This window comes from Oryctolagus cuniculus, chromosome 4 (genome assembly GCF_051225735.1).
Source record: "Oryctolagus cuniculus isolate XC-2025 breed Fujian yellow rabbit chromosome 4, ASM5122573v1, whole genome shotgun sequence".
NCBI lineage: Eukaryota > Metazoa > Chordata > Mammalia > Lagomorpha > Leporidae > Oryctolagus > Oryctolagus cuniculus.
This window is the reverse complement of record NC_142870.1, coordinates 23,816,725-23,839,798: the sequence shown is the minus strand read 5'-3', so window position 1 is coordinate 23,839,798 and position 23,074 is coordinate 23,816,725.

Below are 23,074 nucleotides of genomic sequence, written 5' to 3'. Positions count from 1 at the left end.
AGTTTGATCCAAGTCTCCCACATGGGTTCAGGGTCCCAAGCACTTGGGCCATCCTCTGCTGCTTTCCCAGGTGCATTAAGAGGGAGCTAGATCAAATGTGGAGCAGCTGAGACTCAAACCAGTGCCCCTAAAGGATGCTGGCACTGCAGATAAGGCTTAATCCACTGTGTTGTAGGGTCATACCCACTTTTTAGATAGTGCCATGATTTTCTTTCTAACACTATGCCTAATAAGCTGAAAGTAAAGCAATAGGAAATTTAATTCTATTTCTGATCTTTTCTTCTTAAATTCAAGTTGGCTAAGGTAAGTGTTTCCGTTTCTAATATGTTTTATATGTTTATAGAAAAATTTCAGGGGCTGGCTTTGTGGCATTGCAGGTGAAGCCATTGTCTACAGCACCAGCATCCCATATTGGTACCAGTTCACGTTCTGACTACTCCACATCTGATCCATCCTCCCATTTATGGTCTTGGAAAAGAAGCAGATGATGATCCACATGTTTGAGCCCCAGCCACTCAAGTAGGGGACCTAGAAGATATTTCTGTCCCCTGGTTCTCCCTGCTAGCCCTGCCTATTGAGGCCATGTGGGGAGTGAGCAAATGAATGGAAGATTTCTCTCTTTGTGTCACTCCCTGTATCTCTGACATTCAAATAAAAAAAAAAAACTTTTTTAAAATAATTTCATAAAATACATAATAATTTCAAAATAAGTACATTTTAATTAAAGAATGTAAATTATGAGTGCTTGAATAAAGCTTCATAGAAAATAATTCAATATGAGGAATTCAGGAAGATTGTTATCTCAGTATAAGAAAATATACTTTTCCTCCCAAAAACACTAGTATCTTATATGGATTTCATAATACTCTTTGAATACAGTGTCATTATGTCCTAATAAATATGATAAATTAAAAATATATTAAAGTTGAACAAAAGCTTAATCTAATTAACCTACCCCAGGACTCAGCAACAAAGAAACTGCAGGACATCAGCTGATCACTTTGAGAGAATAATGAACAGCTTATGGCTATCTCTGTAGAATCTCAAAACTCAGAATCCAAATTTGATTTCTTCTGAATATACACTTTTTTTACACCATTGTATAATTGTGAAGAATCCCACAGGAGTCTCAAAAAGAGTCACGGATCACCACTTACCTGGAAAGGAGATGAACTGTGGAAACTCCACAGTAAATCATTGAGTGAAGAAGTTACCACTAGCCACAAAATAAAAGTAAAGTGGAGTTATAAGTCAGGAGCTGAGGCAATGCCTAACGGCTGTTAGGGACACACCTAATCATACCAAGCAGACATCTCTGGTCAGTCAGATAACAGTGCGCTATAGGCAATACCCTCCTACCCATGCTGACTGGACTGTCAAACATAAGTAGGGCGGGGACAACTTATGTTCAACTGTGGGAGAGGCTGAATCCGGAGAGGCCTGGAGGGACTTCCTAAGCCTTGTCTTCCTAAAGACTTGTCTTTAAGTTTCAAATCCCTGGCAGTAAACGACCCAGCCCCAGGGCGCTTTTGCCTAAGGATCCTTAAGGTGGTATAATAGGAGTGGCTAAAACCCTTTTGCATTACATCCCTCCACCCCTTGCCCACATCTGCTCTGTACTTGTACCGCAGCTATATAAACACCTCCCTTTTACAATAAAGTGTGATCCTGCTTCAACTGGGCTCCCGCCGCATCTGATTGGCCCCTGGGATTCGGGGAGGCTGAGTGGCAGGTGGCGCACTTTCCCTCCTTGGCCAAGGCAAGGAAGAGTCACTGCAGCTGGCGCCCAACGTGGGGTACGTGGGGCACGACCAGAACATTTAGCTGAGGCCAAGCATTCAACTATAAACAAGGAGGAAACAACATTAATTGGACAACAAGTCAGAGGAAAACAAGCTAGCGGACTGCCAGAAAATGAGGATAAAAGGGGAGCTCTTACACCACTCTCCATCCTCTCAGGGATCATGGCCCTGTGTGTGTGAACCTCTGGATCTCCACATATCTGGAGCTGAAGAGGCAGCCCACTACTCTGCATGGAGCAGGTAGCAGCACAAGCCAACCTGCAGAGCTGTCCCTGAGCTGAAATACCACACTGTCTGTGAGTGTGTGTGTGTGTGGCCCAGTACAAGCGAACCTCTGGATCTCCTCTCACTTGGAGTCAAAGAGCCAGCCCGCTAGCTTTTGCTATGCGGCACAAGGTGACAATGGGATCAAGAGGCCAGCGGATCTGCTGCGTTGCTGCCCTTCCACCATGTCTGACCAGCCAAGATACCACCTCACCACCTGCCTCGAGTCCTTACCAGCCTGCTGCCAGAGTTGACCACAAAGCTGGACCAGGCCTCTCAGCAAGGGACCTCTCCAACTTCTCCCCTGGCCATCCGCCTGGTTACTTTGAGCCTACTTCCCAGAATGACAGCCTTCCCATGACCTCCTGCCTGTAAGTGACTGATTCGAGATCTGTCTCTGCCAAGACTTAGAGCTCTGGACCTTGAACACTGACACACTTTTTTGTGACTGTGATTCGAGCCTTGAAAACACAGCTTTTACAAATAATGTTACTCATGTGTAATATAATATAACTATGCTTTGACCCTATGTTTTGACCCCATGCAAGGTATCTACAAATAATACTGGAGACCTTGATACATACACTATTATAATTGGATACCCCTCAAAATTACTTTAACACTGTATACTGTGATCTGTGGATTAATGAATAAGTTCAAATAGTGTTATTGATATTGATATTAATGGTATTGATTCCAGTAGCCCTCTAGTATTAAAGAAATAGTATTACTCTGATAGTTAAGTGTTTTATAGTAAGTAAGTTAAGTAGAAGATAAATAGTTATGTTAAGCTGAGTAGTTACATTAGGCTAAGTAGCTAAGTTAAGTAGTTAAGTCATGATTAAGTAGTGGTGTCAAGTTTATTGATAAGTGTATTAAATAGTATAGATTGATAAGTATATTGATACTGATAAGTATATTGACCTCAATGAGCATGCTGATGAGTATTGTGATAAAAAACCCCTGGTGTGTAAGCAATAAAATCTCTCATTGGAAAGACAGTCTTGTGTCCTTGTGTTCCTTTCTTCCCCGTGACTGACAAGTTGTATGTCACACTTACTACTGTCAAGCTGTGTGACAGTAGGTGCTTGCAACAATATTTGAAAAATCCAAGGTAAACCACCATTAAGTTTAGGGCCATTGGTAGTTCAAATAAAAGTAATTGAGACCAAATTGTTACCTTATTTTCATCCCATACTTATGGATATGAAAAATTGCTTAGATAGACTTGAATAAAATGATAAAATATATTTCATAACACAAAACTTGTAATACATGAAAGGGAACTGTGAAAAACAAAAGCATGCTACAAACTTGAAATATAAAATAGAATTCTTAGATTACATCTTTAAACACTATAAGTATTAACTCATTTCTCCTACTTGGCATAATCAACATGGTTGTTGTTGCTCATCTTTAACTTTATATTGATATTCCACAATCTTACTTCTGCTTCCTATTGAATGAGCCCATTTAAAACAACAACAACAAAATGGCTACAGTCTCAATATCATCATTCCACTGGAAACTAAACTGACCAGATATGATTGCATCAATCTAGAATAAACTAAAGGACTGTTTTTGAATAATAGTTGTTAAGAGTTTTGTATCCAACCTTTCAAAATGTTTAATTGGGGCTGGCGCCATGGCTCACTTGGTTAATCCTCCACCTGTGGCACCAACATCCCAAATGGACACCAGGTTCTAGTCCCAGCTGCTCCTCTTCCAGTCTAGCTCTCTGCTGTGGGCCGGGAGGGCAGTGGAGGATCGCCCAAGTTCTTTGGCCCCTGCACCCACATGGGAGACCAGGAAGAAGCACCTGGCTCTTGGCTTCAGATCGGCGTAGCGCCGGCCGTAGTGGCCATTTGGAGAGTGAACCAACTGAAGGAAGACCTTTCTCTCTGTCTCTTTCACTGTCTATAAGTCTACCTGTCAAATAAACTAAAAAAATGCTTAATTGACTAATATATTTCATGGAGTAGGGTAATATCTGGATGGATGGTAATGACAGGCTATGTCATACTATATCACTTGCAGAGAATCTAAGTTCCATAAAAGACAAATAAAATAATCTACAGGGACAAACACAAAAAAACATATATATGAAATATTCACATTTTCTGAAAAATTAGGCAGGGATTTCAAAATGAGGTGTCATTTAAGCTGATTCTCACTGAACTTTCAAGTTAAAATTTGGCCAAGGCCTAGTGTTGTGGCGTGGAGAGAAAAGCCACCACCTGTAGTGCCAGCATTCCTTATGGCTCAGGTTCAAGCTCTGGCTGCTCCACTTTTGGTCCAGTTCCCTGTTATTGGCCTGGGAAAGCAGTGGAGGATGGCTCAATTGCTTGCCCTCCTGCACCCACTTGGAAGACCTGGGAGAAGCTCCTGGCTCCTGGCTTCTCCCTGGCCCAGACACAGATGTTTCTGCCATTTGAACCAGCAGATGGAAGGAAGACCTTTCTTTATATCTCTCCCTCTCTCTCTCCACAACTTCACTTTTCAAAGACATAAAAGATAAATCTTTTTTTAAAAAAGAAATTGCCCAAGTGTTTGATCTATTCAAAGACATATCTAATAAATTTGTCTTTGAACCAGGATTCCATGAATCATCAATAGAATTGCAAACACATAACCATATATGACATATTTTAATGTATTTCTTACCATATGTTTGACATATTTAAAAGTTAATTTTAATATAAAATTCCACATAATTTTGCATAAAATTTTGTATAAAAATTGAACATAGATGTTAGAAATACTCTGAACATTTCCAATTTAGTTATTCAGTTATACATTTTATGATATGTGTCTAAAGTTATTCTTCTTCTGAAGCAGCAGTTTACATGATCTTCAGTAGTATGCCCACTAGTATGGAAATTTTTTATAAGTTCTTTACACCATAAAATATTTCCATTTTTAGTTGAATGCCACAAAAACATGTAAAGTTTATCTTATTGCACTGACCCAAATTACTAATCATTTTAGAACACTTTTAAATTCACAGTGAAATTGAATGGAAATTACAGATAATTCCAATACACCATCGATTTTTCCAACTTACAATCATCTCATATCTCTCATATGATCTGTTTATTTTTCTCATACTCTTACTATATTTTCAATCCTTAGATATTTCTTTTTGAAAACTAGATTTTTCCTTAATGATTTCAGAGAAAATTGTGATAGGAATTCTAACACTAAGCAATGCTTGCTGTAATTGCATGTAAATATAGTGTCCAAAGTGAAGTGCTTATTAATAACCAAAATGAACATAATTTAAAGACAGGTCAAAGCCGGCACCGCGGCTCACTAGGCTAATCCTCCGCCTTGTGGCTCCAGCACACCGGGTTCTAGTCCCAGTCGGGGCGCCGGATTCTGTCCCGGTTGCCCCTCTTCCAGGCCAGCTCTCTGCTGTGGCCAGGGAGTGCAGTGGAGGGTGGCCCAAGTGCTTGGGCCCTGCACCCCATGGGAGACCAGGATAAGTACCTGGCTCCTGCCATCGGATCAGCACGGTGCGCTGGCTGCAGCGCGCTGGATGCGGCGGTCATTGGAGGGTGAACCAACGGCAAAGGAAGACCTTTCTCTCTGTCTCTCTCTCTCTCTATCCACTCTGCCTGTCAAAAAAAAAAAAAAAAAAAAAAAAAAAAAGACAGGTCAAGAGTCAGTCCCCAGAGTGTCTTGGCTTTCCATGCCTGAAATACTCTCATGGGCATTTCAGCCAGATCTGCATGCCTTAAGGGCTGATTCTGAGGCCAGAGTGTTGTTTAGGACATCTGCCATTCTATGGGTTTGCTGTGTATCTCACTTCCCATGTTGGATCGTTCTCTCCCTTTTTTTATTCTATCAGCTAGTATTTGCAGACACTATTCTTGTTTATCTGATCCCTTTGGTTCTTAGTCCTATCATTATGATCAATTGTGAACAGAAATTGATCACTGGGACTAGTGAGATGGCTTGGTCCATGCCACTTTGATGGGATTGAATTGGAATCCCCTGGTATGTTTTTAACTCTACCGTTTGAGGTAAGCCAGCTAAATGAAAGATCTCCGTGAGTGAGATCCCAGTGGAAAGAACAGGTCATCAAAGAAGGAGGTACCTTTCTCTGAAGGGAGGAGAGAACTTCCACTTTGACCATGGCCTTCTCTAAATATGATCAGAGTCAGTGAACTCAGGGGGCTTCCATAGCCTTGGCAGCTCATGACAAGAGCCTAGGGTGATTACTGAGGCCAGAAACAAGAGTGTCAATTTGTTAAGTCAACAACAGGAGTCACTGTGCACTTACTCCTCATATAGGATCTCTGTCCTTAGTGTGCTGTACATTGAGATTTAATGCTATAGCTAGTACTCACAAAGTATTTTTCACTTTATGTTTCTGTGTGGGAGCAAACTGTTGAAATCTTTACTTAATGTATGATAAACTGATCTTCTGTATATAAAGAGAATTGAAAATAAATCTTGATGTGAATGGAAGGGGAGAGGGAGTGGGAAAGGGGAGGGTTGGGGGTTGGAGGGACATTATGGGGGGTAAGCCATTGTAATCCATAAGCTGTACTTTGGAAATTTATATTCATTAAATAAAACTTAAAAAAAAAAGAGTCAGTCCCATCTGGGCATTGGTTGGAGTCCTGGCTTCTCTATTCCAAAGCAGTTCGTTGCTAATGGGCTGGGAAATACTATGGAAAATTGCCCAAATGCTTCTGCACCTGCCACCCAATTGGAAGATCTGTCAAGCTCTTGGTTCCTGGGTTAGGTTTGGCTCAGTCCTGCCCATTACAGCTACTTGGGGACTGAACAAGCAAATGGAAGATTCCTTTTTCTGTAACTCTGCTTCTTAACAAAATGAATACATAAATCTTTACAAAAATAAAGCGTAGCCAATACCTGCATTTGGTAAAACATTAAAATGGCATGTACTACTAATTATAAATTTCCATGGAATATTGGATAAGTACATACATTTCTATAGGTTTCTGGTTTCTCCATTCTTTGTCTTGTGTATATATTTTAAACTCATTATGTGTGTCCTTGTTCAGAAATTCGAATGTCTATAATCTGTAGCATTTTTATTATCACTGTTAATCAAAGTTAAAATTCAGGTTCCAACAGGGTGAGTCAAATAGTAAATGAGTTTCCAAGGAAACCACAAAACATTAAAATATAGTTTTTCTTTTTACTCAACACCCATACAATATCCTATACAGTTCATTGGAAATATGAATTTATAATTATTTGCAAATTTCTAAGGTTCATTTTATACCATTCTTAATATGTTTATCTCGTTTTTCTGTTTTAAGTGACATTTTAATATCAATTATTAAGAAGGCTCAGCTATTGTCACTTTAAAGGTATCAGATTAAATTGTATTTTACTGATATTGAGTACACAGGATCATCTAATCAACAGTCATCCTGGCCATACTACTCAACAACTCAGCTCCCAGTCACAACTCAACTTAAAGCAAACCCCATTGGCTTCCATTTTGATACTGAAGCATTTCTTACTATGTTCTCTAACAAATACCAAATTTCTGATAATTATTTGAATTTTTAAACTGCTGTTTGCATAGAAATATTTTCAATCTTCAAATGATCCCCTCCATTTTCATATTAATGAACTAAAACTTTGATAGGCGTTTTTAGAGCTAGAGAGTAATGTGTAAAAGTCCAGTCTGAGTAAATATATTTAATTGACTATGTGGTATCTTATACACAAGAGAAACAGGTCATACTATATCTACTGCTTAATTTTAATAAAATTTGATCACATAAACATCATCCCATGATTTCATCATATTTGTCAATGTCCTTCCAAATTTTCCCTTTTATGTATCATCTAAATGATGAATAGTTAGCAAAGTCATCAAGGTTTCTGTTTTGGTATTTTGATGGCGTCAGTAGAGGGTTAACAAAATTGTTCCTCTTCTGTATGACAAACTTAACTTTAGTTAACTTTTCTAGCTTTGTTTCCATAGAAACAGATAAAGATGCTATTTGCTCACAAAGTTACTAAGCAACACTGCCTATGATAAAATGACCCCTAAGTAGTAGGCAGGATTTAAATCAGAAGAACAATAAATGCTTGATAAGAAGTCCTATTTTTGAATACCTCTGAGTATGGTGACTTTTGAGATTGGACATGCATCTTCTGGTGTCCTGAGAGGTCTTTCAATGGAGTTGCTACAAAAGATGATGGCTTCTAGGGGACATGACTCTTTTAATTAAGGATGGTTTCAGCACCTACAGAGTGTGGATTTTATCTCCTTGCATCTGAGCTGTAACCAGGGGAGACGGTAGCTCATGGATAGCTTTACGAATCCCCAAGGACCACTCCAAAACTATCACTGAGAGGACCATCTGATGTAGTCTGGCAGGCACCCTGAGGTTCCTGCTCTGTATCCTTTTGAGCAGACCGGCACGATTTATCATCTGTTGTAGTCTTATAGGTCTAAATGTTTAGTTGAACCTAAGAAACACATATTCTTGGTGGCAATGCAGACTTTTTTTTTGATAACTGCAATGTGGGTTCAATTTTCAGATGCCTGTAACTATCTAGAGTCCTAGTATCTATACATTTTTTCATTCCACATCTGTAATCTATATGTATTATTTCTATATTAAATATTTAAACCATGAACTTCTTAATAATATAGCAGCACTTATATATATATTTTTTTTGCACTCAAATATGTACACTAACACTAATTAATATCTTTCTCATGCATTCTCCACTTTATAATTATGATACTAGAGATTCCTTTGACATAAAAGTACAATTTTTATGCAAATTCTAAGCTGGTATCTAGAGAAAGAAAAGTAAGAAACCGATAAAAATCACATTTATTATTAAGTTATATCTGGATTAAAGGCACATGCTATAGTTTATATGATTTTTAGAAACAGGATCATAGTCTAATTTCATGAAGACACTATAAATGCTGATAAATAAATATATGAACACAGGAATTTGAAGGTTTTATTTGGCATACACACATTTTTAATATGGCTATTTTGATTCTCAATGAAATTCATCGAGTATTGAATATATGATTCAATATAAAGATCAATTTTTCTTTATTTTCAAATTATAATTGTGAAACATAACATAAGCACAAATCAAAATGCTTAAGACATGTATGATAGCAATGTAAGAAATATCAAAATCTTAATACACCTGGAGCAAAAAACTCGATGCATTTGGATAAAGAGTGAGCATAGTTATCCCTACTTTTAAAATGGAGATAATTCTACCATGCTTTAGTCATAAATTAAATTTGCTTTCAATATTGAAAATGCTCTATTTTATGTTTATGCATATTTTAATGTTACTGTGCAATTGCAATCTCAGAATTAAGAAATTATTTCACTAGAGATGCTTCAGAGAATTTTTATTTTTTCTAGTTTTAACTCAGTCATGATTTTATTTTTATTAACATGTTTGTTTTTAATTTGTAGGCTACATCTGTAAGTATACAAAAACATGTGTCTAATTTTAGGGGCTTAATTCAGTTAATTATGATAAATATTTGATAAGTCCAGGTTGTTTGAAAAATCTACCATTTCTACTCTCTAGGTGAATGTTTATATAATTATCTTCTGTATATTTTCATAATTGCCATAACTGTCCACAAGTTGTGATATTTATTTACTTCATTAATTTTTTGATATAGAGAGAATGTATTAGACTTCTTAAATGCAACTAAAAGAAAAACAAAGTACAGTAACTTCTGAGAATAATATATTCTTAGAAGAGATGGTTCATCAGTACCAGATTAAGGTAAGCAATTACATCAAAAAATTAGAAACTAGTGGATTTTATCAAGAAAACACACTAGCCTGAAAAATTTCAATTGTTAAGAGATTAAAAATTAGATTTAAATTCTTAATTAAGTTTGAGAGCATATCACTATGTTCCTGAATCTGAATATATGAAATTAGTATATCTTTAAAAAATAAATTAATAATTAAAAGTTTCAATAATGGTTTACATGGTATCTCATGAAAGGAAACCTTTTAATCTAAGAAAATAAATGAATATCATAATTGGAAGTATTACATTAAACTCCTGAACAACTTAAGTATGTAAATACTTAAGATATTTGTGAATATATTGGTGATAATTATAGTTATCTGTGATATGCCTATTATATCTACTTTGTAATTTATATTTATCAGACTTGTAGAATCAAGTTTAATAAACTTCAGGAAAATACACATTCTCTTTAGGCAGAAAGAAAATTCTTTAAATCAGTATTAATGATAAGAATTGTGGTAAGATACAACTACATCAAACAATAATCATTTGATTTTCTGATCTAGTTTTTAAAATGAAAATAAAGAGATCAGAGTCCACTGCTGTATTTAAGCATGACATTTAAAACATTCAGTTGCTATCCACAACAGCCAGTTGATAGAGGAAAAGAAACTGCTAGCGCTGAAGAGGATGATAGTTGGTTAAATAGGATATGCCGGATGATATTAAAATGAAAAAAGACTCTCATTGTGTGGTTCAGATTCTTGTATCTGGTGACATGATTCTAAAATATTTTTACTACTGTTATTTGTGTAATTATCCATTCTTTGTGGTTCACAAGCTAGTCTTAAGAATTCCAGAGAAAATAGACAACCAGTAAAATCAGAAGTTGTCTAAGAACGGCCATGCTAGTTTTGCCCCTGAGGCACTTTCAGCAAATTCAAAAGTAATAACTATATCCATATTAATGTGAAAACATCATTTGCTTCCTTTGCTGCCATTCCTCATCGATGTTGGTAGTTTTGTCTAGACTACCATAATTAATGCATTAAGACTGAATTGAGGCGCAATTCTGTGGTATACCAGGTGTAGCCTCCACCTGTGACACTGGCATCCTAAATGGGCACTGATGTGTGTTCCAGCTGCTCGATTTCTGATGCAGCTCCTTGGTCATGATCTGGGAAAAGTAGTAGAAAATGACTCAAGTGTTTGGGCCACTGCCACACATGTTGGAGGTTCAAATGAAGCTCCTCGCTTTGACCTATCCCAGCCTTGGGAGTTGGGGCCACCGGGGGAGTGAACCAATGAATGGAAGATCTCTCTCTTTCTCTGTCTCTCCCTTTGTATATAACCTTTTCAAACAAATTAATCTAAAAAGCCTAGACACAATGATTATGGTATGTCCTAGCGTCTTTTATCCTTTTACTTGATGAACTCTTTATTTAATGAAACATTAAACCTTTGATTATAATGTAAATTAAAAATATTAATATGAGAATTCAATTTTCTCATATAAAATGACTTGAGAAGATAAAATGATAATACCATCTTTTTATTTTGTAAAATAGAGTCATTTGGGTTATTTTAAAATCTATTCATCAATAACATTTTAGTGACAAATGTTACTTTCTAATTCAGTAACTATTTTTTGAATAATCCATTATAAAAAAAATTTTAGGGGCTAGTGCTGTAGACAAGTGGATTCAGCAACTGCCTGCAGTGCAGCGATCACATATGAGTACCAGTTCAAGTCCTGGCTGCTACACTTCTGATCCAGAGCCTTTTTTAATTCTCTTGGGAAAACAGCAGCAAACGACCCAAGTGTTTTAAATCATTGCTACCTATGTGGAAGACCAAGATTCAGTTCCTGACTTGTGGCTTGTGAACAGTGACAAATATATGATACAATTATAAAGTATGACACATGTAGAAGATCAGAGAAAAGTGACAACAGCCATGGCAACCTCAATCATGAGACCATATGTTTAAAGACACAATAGCTGTCAGGGTCCAAGGCACAAATGACTGAAATTCAAGTAATTAACAGTTTCTCTGGGACATAAATGCATTTGAAATTTTGTGTATCAGTTGGACATCATCTCAGAACACTTTAAGATTTCCTAATTTTTAGGCACAATAACGTGTTAGAAAATTTTTATTGGCCATCCATGACTAAGTAGCAAATTATGAAATCAGCTGAAAAACACACATAATATCTCAGTTTCTGTGCATCAAGAATCTAGTCATAACTTAACCGCATCTTCTATTTTGAGATCTCTCACAAGTTGCAATCAGTTAATGCAGCATTGCTTGGGTATCATATAAAAATAAGTTTGAGCAACAATCAAAATAAAAGTTCCAATCATTGTTGATGGTATTCAGCCCCTCAAGGACTGTTTAAATGATAGCCTCACTTTCCTGCTTCCTAGTGCCTAGGGCTCACCCTCAGTTCCTTGTCACAAACTTTTCCTTAACAGAATGACTCTGCTTTATTAGAGTTTGATAGTTAAGAAGGCAATAAAGAGAACCTGTTAAAAAGACAGAAGTCACAATCTAATGCAACCTGAACATGAAAGTGACAGCATATCACTATTGCCAAATAAGTAGAAGAATATTCATGGATACATTGAGTAGTTTGAAACCCTCAGGAAACTCTCTTGGCTATATCAAGAAAGTAGTTTTTTTTTTCTTTCATCTTTTTTACCCCTTTAATTGTCTCATATCTTTAATTTATTTCAAATGGGGGTAGGAGAAAGAACTCCACCCCACAGGGGTTACAGGGACTAAAGTACTTGATCCATGACTTGCTGCCTCCAAGCATCTGCCTTAGCAGGAAGCTGGAATCAGGAGCAGAGACTCAAATCCAGGAACCCCAGTTATGGGATACTGGTGTCCCAAGAACCTTGTCTTGGGCACCAAACATCCACCCTATGCAATAAGTTTTAAAAACTAGGTGGGTAAGCATTCTCTTGAAGAAATAAGCCATTAACTGAGACACCTGCATTTCAGTGGAAGTGATGGAGTTTGAATGCTGCTTCAGCTTCCCATCAAGCTTTCTATTCATGGGGACCTTGGGAAGCAGCAGATGATAGCTCTATTATTGGGATGGAGTTCCCATTCCAAGGCATTCACCTGCTCACCCTACCTGTTGTGGGGCTTTAGGGAGTAGACCAAGCAATAGAAGCTCTGTCTTTCTCTCTCTGTGTCACTCTACCATTCAAATAAGTAAAAAAATAAATAAATAATTATATAATTAGGAATGTCTCAGACTGAAAAAAAATGTCTTTTCTGAAGAAATCATTTGATCTTTTTGAAATTTATCAGAGTATGATTTTCTTCATGATTAAAAATGCTCACATAATTAATTTTTTAGGGATATCATTGATAGGGTGAATGATTAGTAGAGTTTAGACTATTGTTAACACAAAGGTTAAACAACTACTATTATTAATTACATAACAATTTTAATAATTTAAAGGAAGGACACACTCTTGTGAAATGAAAAATTCATACAAGAAAGCGATTCAGAGGGATGACTCTATTAATTGATGGTGTCCTATGCACATCAGAGTATGAGGAGAGAAAGAGGTAGACATTTCTTCTCCCTTGATCCTAAATTGATAGTGCATCCAATGCATCTGTGAATTTTATTAAAATTTGATTTTATATGTATGAAATTCTGTCTGATATGCTGCTTTACTATCTTCAAAGTAGCATAATTCATGGTAAAATACAAAATAAGAAAATCATATTTTTCTTTTCTGAATTTTATCATAACCACTATTTTGCATGGTTCAACAATGTTCATTTTAATGTCCTCCAAACTTTATCGATTCAGTTCAGCTTTGTGAGTTTCTGCTAAAGTACTGCTCACCCTAAAAGAATGTTAATTAGGTAATTCTATGATATCTATGTAACCTTGCAGTAAAAGGCACACCAGTGGAAAGGTGGGCAAATTACAGTCTATTTGATGCTTGATTTACTTGGTGTTCAACAATGAAATATAGCAGCCAGGAACTAAAGCTTTAGTAGCTTCCAAACTGATAAAGAGATATTTGATGAAGAGGGTAGATCCCTGAGGATATATTGGGAATTAATTTAATTATTTAAAAATAAACTCTTGTTTTTCATATGATCTGGTCTACATTTGAACATGCTTCTGACTAAATTAATAATGAGCAGTTGATACAAACACATACATTCATCTTTCTTCATTAATCTACTTTGGATTATAAAAAATGTAAGGAACTTCAAAAATGGAAAATGTATATTATCTTTTAATTCTATCTTTCCTGTGAAGATTTGGAAGAGTCAGTGCCGAAAAATCTTTTATAATGTAAAAAAAAAAAAAAAAAGAGATTCTGAAAATCAGGAAAGGATCAGGTTCCATGTGAATCACCTTTACCTAAGGTTTATGCATTGTTAATATCTTCCAAAGGGTACATATCCTCTGAGTATTTACAAACTTCCTTTAATTGCAAACAAATCAGTTTAAAATATTTAGCAGTAATGTAAGGTTTTAGCATATGTCTGTTGTGATATGCCTTATTATGATACTCAATCTGTACCATTAAGTATCTTTTGCTTTTGAAACTTAGTAAAATAATACTTTACCTTATTCACAATAGAGGAAATTAAACACTAGTTAATTAAAATCTGAAATTTACAATTTTTTTCCTAGAACAAAATGTTATGGTAGAATATCTCCCTTAAAGTGTAATATTCAATTAAATAATTCAAATATATATTGGATAGTGGAGTTTTACATATATATATATATATAAAATTATATAAAGATGGAAGGCAAAACTCTTAAGAATAAAACCTGAATTTAAAAATAAATTCATCATTTTTCCAGCTTGCTCATGGTGTCAATATGGAGTCAGTAATTAAAGTACCATTCTATATCAAATTGATCATAGATATATGAAGTAACCTACAATTTATTAATAATTTTGAAGAATATTGTGCTATTACCAGTGGAGAAATGTCTTACAAATTTTAAAATAGAAAGATGTTCAACTGTTAATTGATTGTGGTTCTAGACAGCTTTAGACAACACAACATTGTGTATAAAAATAAATTGATATTGTTATAACCACTGCTTCTTCCTTCAGCAAGAATACGATTAGGTATAAAAAAGGATGAACTTCACACATTGACACTCTTGTTTATGGCATCAGTAATCACCCTAGGCTCTTGTCATGAGCTGCCAAGGCTATGGAACCCCCCTGAGTTCACCGACTCTGATCATATATTTAGACAAGGCCATAGTCAAAGTGGAAGTTCTCTTCTCCCTTCAGAGAAAGGTACCTCCTTCTCTGAAGACCTGTTCTTTCCACTGGGATCTTACTCGCGGAGATTTTTCATTAAGGTTTTTTTTTTTTTTTTTTTCCTTTTTTTTTTTTCCAGAGTGTCTTGGCTTTCCATGCCTGAAATACTCTCATGGGCTTTTCAGCAGGATCTGCAAGCCTTAAGGGCTGATTCTGAGGCCAGAGTGCTGTTTAGGACATCTGCCATTCTATGGGTCTGCTGTGTATCTCGCTTCCCATGTTGGATCATTCTCTCCCTTTTTGATTCTATCAGTTAGTATTTGTAGACACTAGTCTTGTTTATGTGATCCCTTTGGTTCTTAGTCCTATCATTATGATCAATTGTGAACAGAAAAATTGATCACTGGGACTAGTGAGATGGCATTGGTACATGCCACCTCGATGGGATTGAATTGGAATCCCCTGGTATGTTTCTAACTCAACCGTTTGGGGTAAGTCAGCTTGAGCATGTCCCGAATTGCACATCTCTTCCCTCTCTTATTCCCACTCTTATATTTAACAGTGATCACTTTTCAGTTAAGTTCCGGCACTTAAGAATAATTGTGTATTGATTACAATATTCAACCAAGAGTATTAAGTAGAACAAACAAACAAAATATACTAAGAGGGATTACGTATTAAGTTGTTCATCAACAGTCAGGGCAAGGGCTGATCAAGTCACCATTTCTCATAGTGTTCATTTCACTTTAACAGGTTTCCTTTTTGGCACTCGGTTAGTTGTCACCTATCAGGGAGAACAAGTGGTATTTGTCCCTTTGGGATTGGCTTATTTCACTCAGCATAATGTTTTCCAAATTCCTAACAAGGATCACTTTTCAGTTAAAATTTAAACACCTAAGAATAATTGTGTGTTAATTACAGAGTTCAACCAATGGTACTAGAACAAAAAAATACTAAAATGGATAAAGTATTACATTGTACATCAACCGTCAGGACAAGAGCTGATCAAGTCACTGTTTCTCATAGTGTTCATTTCACTTCAACAAGTTTCCCCTTTGGTGCTCAGTTGGTTGTTGCCAATCAGTGAACTCAGGGGGCTTCCATAGCCTTGGCAGCTCATGACAAGAGCCTAGGGTGATTACTGAGGCCAGAAACAAGAGTGTCAATTTGTTAAGTCAACAACAGGAGTCACTCTGCACTTACTCCTCATGTAGGATCTCTGTCCTTAGTGTGCTGTACATTGAGATTTAATGCTATAGCTAGTACTCACACAGTATTTTTCACTGTATGTTTCTGTGTGGGTGCAAACTGTTGAAATCTTTACTTAATGTATGATAAACTTATCTTCTGTATATAAAGAGAATTGAAAATAAATCTTGATGTGAATGGAAGGGGAGAGGGAGTGGGAAAGGGGAGGGTTGCGGGTGGGAGGGAAGTTATGGGGGGAAAGCCATTGTAATCCATAAGCTGTACTTTGGAAATTTATATTCATCAAATAAAAGTTTAAAAAAATAAAATAAATAAATAAAGTTTTTAAAGACAAAAAAAGGATGAACTTAGGTTAATTTTAGTTAATGCAAGAAAATCTGGTAAAATGTTTAGTGATGAAGAAATAAAGGATATTTAGGTTTTTAATTGTACTACCAGTGAACAAGTATCTGATTGTGTGTGCATTACTTAGCCTGCCAGTTCCTCTTCCTTCATTTACTAACACTGTTCTCCTTTCTACATTGTGAAGTAAATAATTTCCATTTTTATGAATGATTTGCTTTTCATTCTAAAAATAGCTTAAAAACAGTGGTTCATAAATATTTCATTAACTTGAGATCTTAATTCCATCTTTCTTACCAATGGTTGAGGTTGCTGTCACATGCATTTACTTCTAATTCAAAATTATTGAAATCAGTGTAATAATGTGAAATTAACTTTACTAGTGGATTTTGATTGCCTTTATTTGAAATAGTTCTCAAATGCAAGGTATTTTTCCATTCAAGATTCAAATTTAACAATTGCTATTGGCCAAATATTATGTTAATAGATGTTTTATTAATGATTTTCTTGATGAAGGAGCGTATGTAAATACTTGTAACTAAAATACATTGTGAGTGAATATGTCTTCACAAAAGCTGATGAAAATAAGAGGGGAAGGAAGGGAAATTGGTGGGCGGGGAACAAGGGAGTGAAGGAAGTGTGGTATGGAACTGTACCTATACAATCTGTTTTCTATATACTAACAAATACTTTTTCAAAATTCTGTAACAAAAATAACTATTTTATGTAACATACAAATACTCTTTGGAAATACTGATTTATTTAAGCATTACAAAATCAGTTTATGGGAATATTGGTTGATTCAAAATCTACTTGACAATTTTATGTCATTTGATTAATCATTTAGAAAGGTAACACGAAGTAATTTGTGGATATTCATATATGTACAAAGTTATACCCAGTTAAATCATTACAACTTAATCTAAAAGTTTTCCTAAAAAGTAATTATGGCATACTCATTCCACAGGATATTTCTGAAAAATAATACTAATTAAAATATTGATACATCTAACAATATAAATGATTCACAAATAATACACTGAGTGAAAGAATCTAGCCCCCCAAAATGATAGATAGTAAATGAAAATTTATACTGATGTTTGGGAACAGAAGCTATATAAGAAGCTATTAGAATTATAAGAGAGGGGCCAGTGCTATAGTGCAGCGAGTTAAAGCCCTGGCCTGAAGCAAAAGCATCCCATAGGGGCACTGGTTCTAGTCCCAGATGCTCCTCTTCCAATCCAGCTCTCTGCTATGGCCTGGGATAGCAGTGGAAGATGGCCCAAGTCCTTGGGCCCATGCACCCACATGGGAGACCTGGAAGAAGCTCCTGGCTCCTGGATTCAGATCGGCGCAGCTCTGATCATTGCAGTCATTGGGTGTGAACCAGTAGATGGAAGACCTCTCTGTCTCTATCTCACTCTTCAACTCTGTCCTTCATATAAATAAAATAAATCTTTTAAAAAAAGAATTACTAGGGAACATGAAATGATTTACATTTGAAAGACATATCTATTATCCTCATTTCTTGATTCTGGGGATGGTTTTATACATGTGAGTGTACATATACATTTAAATCAGGTTATACATTTTGAACATAGAAAGTTACTGTATAAGGTATTTGAAATATTAGTGGAAAAAGCAATTGGAAAACAAAGGTTTTTGAAAGTAATGAGTAGTTATTTCATAGTATACATTCTCCATAAACTTTTAGAAGACCTCTTGTATGTCAGGGATACAACAATAAAACTGTTAAAAGTAACAGGATGGTCACAACTGGAAACAATTATATTTAGTGAAATAAGCCAGTCTCAAAAAGACAGATATCATGTTTTCCCTGACAGAGGTAACCTGTAATGTAATGTATTGGAGTGAAATAGACATTTCGAGAATTGATGATTGATTATAGCCTTGTCTTTTCCATTGAAGAACAGTTTTTTTTTTTTTCATTCTCTTCATATTTGTTGAACTCCTTTACTTAGAGTAGGGTTGACTATATGATCATTAAGTATACTTAAGAGTGAGATTCCGGGAGGGAGGAGGAGGAAAGTTTGGAGCATGGATGGGAGGGAGGGTAGGGGTGGAAGTGCCACTATGGTACTTAATTTGTAAATATGAAATACATGAAACTTGTGTAATTTAAATGAAATTTTAAAAAGTAACTTATGAAGAAAGGGATATGAAGAGTGAGCCATAAATCAAGAAAATTGAGGAATATTAAAAATGGTAAAATCTCTGGCATAGAATATGAAATATAATTTATAGTAGAGTTGGGAATACATGCAAAGTTCTAAGACCAAAATAAAGTGAGACATCATAAAATGATTTCATTTACACTCACTTTGAAGTTTGTGACAATTATTTTTTCAAACCCATAAATATCTCCTTTTAGTTAATACTAAACTATTTGCAGTAAAATTTATTGGCATTAATATAATTAAATATATTAATTTTGTGTTATTATTATAATATATAATGTGTATAAACAAACCATAGTGTGCTACAATTGGTATTTCAAAATAATTTTCAGGACTGGCACTGTGGCACAGAGAGTTAAGCTCTAGCATGCTATGCCAGTATCCAACATCAGTGCAGGTTTGACTCCCTGTTGCTTCGTTTCCAATCCAGCTCCTGCTAATAAACCTAGCAAAGCAGCAAACGTGGCCCAACATCTTGTGCCGCTGCACCCATGTGGGAGACCTAGGTGGAGTTCCACGTTCCTGACTTCAACTCCACTGCAGCTGGTCCAGACTGATATGGCAATTGGGAGAGTTAACCAGCTGGTAGATCACTGTGTCAGTCTCTCTGTAATTTCACTTTGGAATAAGAAATGATTTTTAAATGAAATAATTTCTGTAAATAGATAAGACTTATTTATTACAACATTTTATTTAGGCAATCACTGATGCCACTTACGAACAGACAACAAAAGGGAAATTCTATTTCTTCTTTTTTTCCTCCCTGGACGGAGTCTAATGATCTCTTTCTTAGTCTAAAGCTGAAATTCCAGTGTGGTGCGCTTTTTTGGTCTTAGGGTAGCCACCCAGGCATTACTTGTGAGTCTTGTCTGCTTTAGCTTTTGGATGGGTTCCTTAAGGATCTATTTGTTTCTGAACAGATCCCCTTCATCTTCATTTACAGGCTGTGATTCACATATCTGTTAATCTTAGACTCACAGTATCTTCTGTGAGGCACAGAATTGATATTCTCCTCATCCAGGTTACCTTCTCTGACATTTGAGTATGGACTGTAGTATTTTTGCTTACCTACGCCCATAGTCCTGCCATTCTAGAGAATCATGAGTTTTTTTCTGAAATTGACCTCGAAAGTAGACAATCACATCTTTGTGGCTCATTATGCTATTTTTGATCAGCTTCCAGATATTCTAGCAGGAATTGTCATTGGTCATTTTAATGGTTTTCTGCCCTCTCAAAACTGTGCTGATGGACTATCTAACAGGTTTTTATTTTAGTTATTGTATTTCCCAGCTCTAACATTTCTATTACATATATACAAATTTTATAGATTACATTGTAAGACAAAGTAAATGGTGCTAATAAGGATTGAGATAAAATATTAACTCATTATTAACATATTCTGATGTTGCAGTTGATTTCTCAACAATGTTCCAGTGGATTCATTTCTGAGAGGAGCATGTGGTGGGGGCAAGAGGCACGGAGTCACCACACAGACCCCGGGAGTCGGGTGAAAGCAGGCTTGAGGCGAGCAGCCCGCAGACTCGTTTATTTCAGTTGGTACAGCAGCTTAAATAGCCAAGACCAGCCAATCTGGTCAAGGGGCGGTCTATGCCCCAACCAATCACAGCCTGTTGCCAGGCAGTTTCCAAAGCCATCCAATCACAGCCTGTTGCCAGGCAGGCTTCATTGCCAGGTGGGTTTCAAAGCCATTCCTGAGTAACTGACACTTGCTTGCCAGTGGCCACCTTGGCATGGCCTTCTCATTCCACCACATTCTCCTTTTACTGTTGAAATTCAAATAAAGGCTTATGGTGATTAGTTTTATGTGTCAACCTAACTGTTCTGAGATGCCTCAGTAGCTGGGAAAGAATTTCTGGGTGTAGCTATAAACATGTTTCTAGAAGAAATTAACATTTGAATGAGGAGACAAGAAATATTATTGCCCTAAAATGCATATGTAGACAACCTTCAAACCGTTGTGGGTATGAACAGAACAAAAAGGCAGAGAAAGGGTGAATTTGCTCTCACTTGTTTGAGCTGGCACATTACCTTTCCTGGTTGCCAGTACAGGGCTATTAACCTGTTTCTCAGGACTTCAGACTGTAAATGAATTATACTCCTGGTTCTTTAGTAGATCATGGAGTTTTTCAGCCTTCACAGCTATGTGAGCTAAATCCTTCAATAAATTTCTGTCATACGTTTATAGATATTCTATTGGTTCTGTTTCTCTGGGGAACCTTGAGTAATATATTGTTCTAAAGCATGACTGCTAAATTCATTTTGACACTTTTAGAAGTAGTTATTATTAAAGTCTTTATTTTTTCCTGAGTACTTCACTCTCATGGTTTTTCCCTGTCCAGTGATTTGAGTTTAAGTTTGGACAAGATGTATAATAAGATGTAGTAGGTCAGGATTATATTTAATTCTTTTGATGTTTTTTCATTCATTTTGTTGATTTTTTGTCACAAAGTCATTAATGACTGGTCAAACCATAAGCTTTGTCTCCTGCAAGATGAGCAGGATTTCCCTGTTCAGATTATCTGTCTGTCTGTCTATATTTATGTGTAAATTTATATCTATTTTCAAACTCTTTGGCTCACTGATTTTTTTATCTGTGCTTTTATAGATTCACTGTCATCATATGAATAAGTACAGTCTTCTCAAACCAATATGGATATGGTCTTCTGCCTCTTCAACTGTGAATGAAACATGGTGACGTATTTAAAGTTCAGGAAGTTCACACATACCTGCAGGCATTATATTTTTCACTGCGGTCTCCCATGCAGGAGCAACGTTTATCAGCAAGAGCTTATTTCTGCCATTCTGTGTCTCTTATTTTCAAACCTGTTCTTTAACTATCTAGCTGCTAGGCACCTAGCTAACCTGACTGGTAGAGTTTTCACATCAGCTGGAGGAGAAGATTAGACTATGCCTGAGGGAGATAGTGACAAATTTATCATACTTCTGAGAGGTAATAGTTTTGTTTTATTTTCTATGTCTAGCCCACTGAATTTTCTACGAAAATATATCTTAAGTGTTTTTTCTATAAACAAACAAAACAACAGGTAAGTAAGATAATGATGTGTCAATTACTTTCATTGTGGTAATTTTTCTCAATGTGTGCATACCTCAAATTATAACATTGGATATCTTCAATATATATAATTTTGTCAGTATGCCTTAGCAAAACTGGAAATATTTCTTTAATTCACTCTCAATGTTTGAAATATGAAAAACTATCAAAATTATACTGAATCTTTTAAGACTATTTATCTAACTATTGAGCCCCCCAAGTATTTTCTACTACAATTTTTATGTTAATCTCCATCAGATCACTGTGAAGGAGAAAGTATGAGAATAATGCCTTTTAGAAGAATTGATACACAAAGCAGCAGACATGTTCAGGGTCTTCCTGATTGTTACATAGCTAGAGGGTACTGGAAGATGGATTCCATCCTATGTCTTCTTTTGAACATCCTTCAAAGCATTGCCTTACTATCATTAAAGGAAATGACAATTTTGAACAGAAAGTGAAAAGGAGCCACGTGTCTCCTTTGATTATCCTAAAAGTTTGAGCTCAGCAGACAAAGTTCTATTCATCATGACATTTTTATGGATATAAAAATTTCTTAAGAATGTTAATGGAAGATGACAGAAGCGTATATATTTTTAATAGGAAACCAATGCTCTTGTTGCAAATGAATGTATTCTAAGAAGAAAAATAACATGGGAAAGAATTTTACATTTAAGGAAAGTGAATAGATTTTGGTAGTGATTGTGACCTTGCAGTTGAAACATAAAGGATTGAGGTTTTGTGATTGTACATTTATACTTAAATGGATTTACCTTCAAAATTGGTTATTTAAAATTCTAAGGATCATTTTCTGAATCATAGAGTCACTTGCATTTACTGGTTTTCTTATATTTTAAAATATGCTTTATAGGAAGACAGCTACAGATTTCTATTCTCTTCCCAATAAGGTGTCCACCGTCTATAAGATATTTTTAACTGGATCTAACAAAATGCAAATTAATATAAAGAATACCTACAAACTTTTTCAACTATATATTTTGTTGTAATATCCAACAATATTTTGATAATAAGTGGCCATTGCTAATGTTATTCACTTAGAAACAAATACAGAAATATCTGAACACTTGTCTCCAGTCATTCTCCTAATACAAATAACTTTTGGCAGAAGTTCTATCCACTTTCTAAAGATATGTGTTATGA